Source organism: Cheilinus undulatus, linkage group 14 (assembly GCF_018320785.1).
Source record: "Cheilinus undulatus linkage group 14, ASM1832078v1, whole genome shotgun sequence".
Lineage (NCBI taxonomy): Eukaryota > Metazoa > Chordata > Actinopteri > Labriformes > Labridae > Cheilinus > Cheilinus undulatus.
Window position 1 is genome coordinate 34,014,267 of NC_054878.1, and position 6,000 is coordinate 34,020,266.

General features: G+C 38.9%; 1 long non-coding RNA gene across 1 annotated transcript in view; it reads right to left on the reverse strand.

Annotated features, from left to right (window-relative positions):
- LOC121521635 overlaps positions 1 to 5,735 on the reverse strand; it is an 84,700-nt gene extending 78,965 nt beyond the window's left edge. The window contains exon 1 of the long non-coding RNA XR_005992869.1: positions 5,687 to 5,735. This is a non-coding gene — a long non-coding RNA (uncharacterized LOC121521635). The remainder of the gene's footprint in view (positions 1 to 5,686) is intronic.
- Positions 5,736 to 6,000: the final 265 nt, after the last annotated feature.

The following is a 6,000-nucleotide window of genomic DNA, read 5'->3' on the forward strand; positions in this document are numbered from 1 at the left end:
CATGACCTTTATGTGGGTGGCCCAGGTTCTGGCCTACAGCACCATCTCCCTCATGTCTCTGCCCCACTCTCTCATCCCTTGTTCTGATTCTATCCACTGTCCTCCTTTATCAACAAAGGCATAAAAAGCCCAAAAATATATCTGAAAAAAAAGAAAGAAATGCAGTTCAAACACCTTCGTGAACAGGAAAATCTCATCTTTCACATCCATCCTCACATGCCTTCCCACCTGATTCACAGCCGGAGTTGCAGGGCCAATAAGAGAGCAATGGGCACATGTCGTCACCTCTCACTGTGTTATGTGTAATTGGAGAAATCCTTTGAACGTCAACTTGCACATAATAGTTGAATTCCTCAACTTGCGCATATGTAATTGGTTGAATCCTTTGTCCGTCAACTTTTGCCAACCAACTGACACTCTGGAATCCTTAAGCCCCACCCCCCCAATCACAGTTAATGCAGGAGAAGTAACAGAATTAGACCTGCTGACCTCTAATGATGGCGAAGTGAAGATGAAGTCATTATTCAGCCTCATTTATCTCCGAGACCAGGCCCCTAGTGTGAAAGCCACCCTAGTTTCTAATGAAAACTCACACTGCAAACCCAACATTTCTTTGCTTTTGTCTATTTTTCTTGTAATAATTTCAGAACAATGTCACTCAAAGTAGCCTCACAGCACAAATTAAGAGACATGCTGACCAGCACTGATAGTTACATTTCTTGAATTAAGAAGTCTTTTCCATAAAAAAAAATTCCAGGTTAAATTAACGAACTTCCAACTTCCTTGTTAAGTGCTCAGTTACGTTCACTCCTCATCCTCACTTGTTTTTATCATAAAGAAAGAAAAGGCCATGTCTGTAATACATGCTCCCATGGGCTAACCCTAACCCTAACATCTGAACTGTTTCAAACTTTAACCCATTAAAGCCTGAAAACACAAATTATAGCCAGAAAATTCTAATCTTTTGGAACTGAAATTTTTATTTCACTTTCTAAGGAAATCCAAAAAAATCAAAATGTCATTAAAATGTAACATGTATATATACATATATATGTTTTTTTTTTTTTTATTTGATACATTAGGCGTTTTTGGTAACTGATAATCAACTTGAGGGCATTTTTATCATCTATCAGATTGTATTCAGAAGTTTTTTAGTCATTTATGATCATATTGATTAGAGGTATCATTAAAGTATGTATCAAATATGATACAAAAGGCTTTAAGTGGTTAATAAAACAGCAATGTATCAAAAAAAGTCTTGATTAATGGAGTTCAGGCCTATAGATATCGTTGATGGGACGGGTTAGGAATGTGCACAGGCTCTGGTAAAGTCTGGGATTTTACAGAACGGCTATAGTTCAGTACAAATACAACTACCATTACATCTCTAATATACATCAATGCTACAATGTCCTTTAGTAGATGCATTTGTCCAAAGGGATGTACATCTGGGACAGGTGTTCATGGTGTTGAGGACCTTGCCCAAGGGTCCACACTGGATGATCATTGTGCCCTGACTTGGATTTGAACCCCCAATCTCCTATAGAATCAGCAATGCAGACAAGTTTATAATATATATAGTATCTTACATTTTGAAAAGGGGAAATGAGTTTTACTCCATTTTTTAATGGCTGATAGTAATGTTCAAGGAGGTTTTTATTTTCCCGATAGGAACCATGGGTAGAGGAATTTCGCAGTCTAAAATCTAGACAGTTAATCCTTGAGTCTTAGTGGACATTGTGCAAAGTTTGAAGACATTTCTATGGAGTATTCTTGAAATATTGCATTCAGATGCCCCATGGCGTTGACCTTGGACCTATCACCTTGAAAATGTATTCTTTTCATCCTTGAGTTTGGACAAAACTGTGCTATGAAAATCTGTAAAAATGCTCCAGAGATATGATGGCTACAAGAATGTCTGGGACGGTTAAACACACAATCCAAACCCATAATGCCTCTGGCCTTGTCTAAAACTGGCATGGAGGTATGAAAAACTTGCTGCTTCAAACTGGCGGTGTCCATTTGTTGATTTGATATTGAGTTTGTAGAAATGCAACTGGCAATGACTTCCCACAGTAATTGTTTATAATAAACTAAAAGCAAATGATTTTTCACTCCAATACAAAAGCTTAGGTGCTTAATCTATAGGGGTACATTTTGAATAAGGAGGACATTCAAAGGTCTTTGCACGGGGAAACAAAAGCTGAAGACATTGAAGAGTGATGTAGCTTCTCCTCTCCTCCTGCCTCCTAACCATTCCACCATCCTGACTTACGGTACTGTAATCCAGGCCCCAGCTTGCTTTTCTTGCTCAAGTCTGTGGAAGTCAGGCTTATGTCCAAAAGGCATAATCATGATTTTGTTTTGTATTTGTGAGACAAGAACATTTGGAGATGCCATTCTGTTTCTGTGTCCAATTTGCTGTGTACCAAATATTTGTTCCAATAAAGTTGATCTCTGAACACATGTCGTACGCCAGCTAAGTTTGCAGGCTTCTGTGTTTTTGGGCTCATAGCGAATCCACATTAGTATCCTTCTTTGGCTGAAATCCTCCCACACAATGTGAATGCCTCAGAGATTTTCTGGCCTAATGGCTTAAACTTTGACAGGAGTGATCCCTGAGGGTTTCAGACTGATTTTTTTTTTCTGCATGGTTTCACAGATTTTCTAGCTGTCATTGTTTTATGTGTGCGACTTTGTTGCTAAGGGCAGCGAGAGGCCAATGAAACAGACTTGTTGGTCGGCTGCTGGAGTCAAATCTTTTCTGAGTTAGATGGAGGAATGATCCAAGGCCACTGATGCCAGTTATTGTTTGGATGAAAGTAGAGTTGGCTTGCTGGTTGCCTCAAAAACAGACAGCCCTCTCTCACCCACAAGTTTTAAAATAGTTAGTGGCTTAACTTCTCTGAATATAAACATGTTTATACCACTCTTTTCTTCATGCTGGTTTCCAGCTTTTATAACCGGGGCAAGGTAACATTATGAAGAGTACAGAGGTCTCATTCAGGTGGCAGCCTGGGCTGGTGGATATGGGTTAAAATAGCTGCACAGCTGCTTCAAACTACTTTAGATAATTGGTAAATGAGCTGTACTTAAAGGCTATTTTGGTGTTTGTACACAGTGGTGATGTGTTTTCTGAATTGAGCTTAACGGGTGGCAGAAGGTCAATTAGCATCATAGAGTTTTGGACCATCTGGATGCCTTTTCCAATTGCTTTAATTTCTGTCAGCAAAAGACAAAGTGCCCTTCAGTAGCAATTTAACTTTTAGCAATGGGTTGAGGTTTCCTGAGCCGCTTTAACTGTTGGCTCTAAGGGTCAAAGGCCAAACTAAATGCCCCCAGTTACAGAGGATGGACATCTTTACCCACCTGTGGAGAAAGTGAACACCTATCCTACAGAAAACCTCAAGGAACACAAATCTTTTGACATACATTTTTTGTTGGGGCAACAGTGGCCCGGTAAGAAGAGTCAGTTGTCTTGCAAACAGAATGTCGGGGGTTCAATAACCACCATAAGTTTTAAGCAGGATGCACCACAACCTGAGGCTGGAGAGGGGGGCAGCCAGAGTCAAGCTTGACAAATGTAGACACACACAGGCTCAACAGCATCTCTTGTGTCCAGGCCTTTTATCGCCCCTGGTAATACACCCAAAGATCTTCTGGGTACTTAGGACATCCAAGGTACAACCAGGGACTCATGAGAAACCCATTTACCCTCCCGGACAGTACCCCAGGCCAGTGGCTCCCAACCATTTTCCTCATGGCTCACCCACGTGTATCTAAGAAAAGCTTAGCCCCTGCCCCCCAGTTCTAATATGTTCAGGCAAACTCTTCCACAGTCTTAGTGCAACCTCCACAAATGTTCTGTCTTTTTGTGTCTTAAGACTGCACCTTAAAATATCTAAGAGCATCTGGTATGTTTACGGCATTGCTCTGACTGGAGAACGTTGGTGCAACAACTCAGGCAAGTATTGTGGGGTTAGCCCATGCAATGTTTTAAAAAACAGTAAAAAAATTTTAAACTGAATCCTGATGCTGACAGGGGGGCAGTGGAGAGAATGTAAAAGTGGTGTGATGTGATTGTATGGTCGTCTCTTCTCCTTTAGAGGGCTCAAGGACTAATTAATACCAATATATAATAAAATACAATAGTCAAAGCAAGAAGTTATAAATGTGAATAACAGCTGTATTTTAGGCATACAGATAGAAGTTTTGGAAACTTCAGTATTTAAGGTTCAGGAAAGAAAGGGTGTTACCAGTGTTAATTTTAGTCGACTAAAACTATGACTAAAAATGTTCATCGACAGCCTTTTTTCCACGACAAAAACTAGACTAAGACTAGCCAAAGATAGATCTGTGATGACTAAAACTGGAAAAAAGTATGTTTAGTTTTCGTCAAGATGACTAAAACTAGACTAAAATGTAATTTAGTTTTCATCATACATTCAAAGTCCATGATATTTCTCCACTGTGGGTAAATCTGTCAGAAAACAATGCATCTGTATCTTTTTTGCCTCTTAGTAGTAGAAAGCAGGGACCCCAGGTTTAGCAGAGTGCATAGAGCACACTACCATGACTTGGTACCAGATTTAGGCAAGAAAATAAATGCTTGGAATAAAAGTAAAGACTAAATGTGAGGACTTTTTATGGACTAAAACTAGACTAAAACTAAAAAGGGTAGAAATGACTAAAATGAGATTAAATCTAAAAGAAATGTGATCAAAACGCTAAGACTGAAATTAAAAATAGCTGTCAAAATTAACACTGCAAAGAACACATCAATAAAATCTTTACCAGACGTTTATGGGATTATTTCACTTTGACACAAATGGTCATTAATGTTAAAATGTTATTAAAAGTGGGAAAAATGTGTTAACAGAAGTAAAAAAAAAAATAGGTGGAAAGTCACAAAAATGGCTTTTAAACTGTAGAAAAATGATGAAAGATGAAATGTGGTTAAAATTGGCAAAAAATCACATCAAAGTGGTGAAAAGGGATTTATAGTGGCAAAAATAGGTGGCAACAGAGGGCGGAAAGTGGCAAAAAACCGGGTTAACAATGGCAAAATGGGCAAAGAAAGTGGTAGAAAGTGTTCAAAAAGCAGTAAAATGGCTTCAATGTGGCAAGAGGGTTCAGAAAAGGTGGTAAAATAGGATTACAAGGTGCAAAAATGGGTCAAGTGGCAAAAACATGATGTAAAGGGGTTAAAATGCAGTAATAATGTGTAAAAAGAGGCAAATTGCATAAAAAGTGCCTAAAATTGCTGAAAAGTGGTGAATAGTAGTGGCAAAAATTGGCTGAAAAAGTGGTTAAAAGAGATTATAAAGTGGCACCAATAAATAACTTCAAAATCAGTTCTAATAATAGCTTGACACACTTTTCAGCTCCAAAACAAGCCAACTAAACTAGGATGTGAGCACCAATTCAACACACATGCACTGATATCATTAATAAATCAGAACTGGGGGGGGGGGGGCATTCACTTTTATCATGAGGGGCCCAGCCAAATCTGTGGGTGGGCCTGGCATTCAAAATCATCCTTTTAAGTTCTTTAATCCTGGGTATGGGGGTATATTAGACACAAAGGCAGTTTTATTTGGCCAAAGAAGACTGTTTGTGGAAATGTGTTCATTTCCACAAACACATTTGTTCAAATGCTCATTTAAAAAAAAGAAATGCATTTTACCTCTTGATCAGCTGAGTCAATGTTCTCATTGCATCCTAGGGGTCCATATCTAGAAGATAAACAAAACAAGCTTTAACCCGAATCATAAATGACTTTAACTTAATTGTGTTGAACTGAAATAACTTCTAACAGCTGTCAAATGATTTCCGTATTCACAGCACAGTAATTTAGTATTATATACGAAATTAATTCCAACTGGAAATGCACTCCGAGAGCGCAGACTTCCACCATTAGCCCTATCTCCCAATAGTGAAGAATCCTTTAAAAAATTCCTGGATCCGTCCCCATGTACCCCCCACCACGGCGGACCCCAC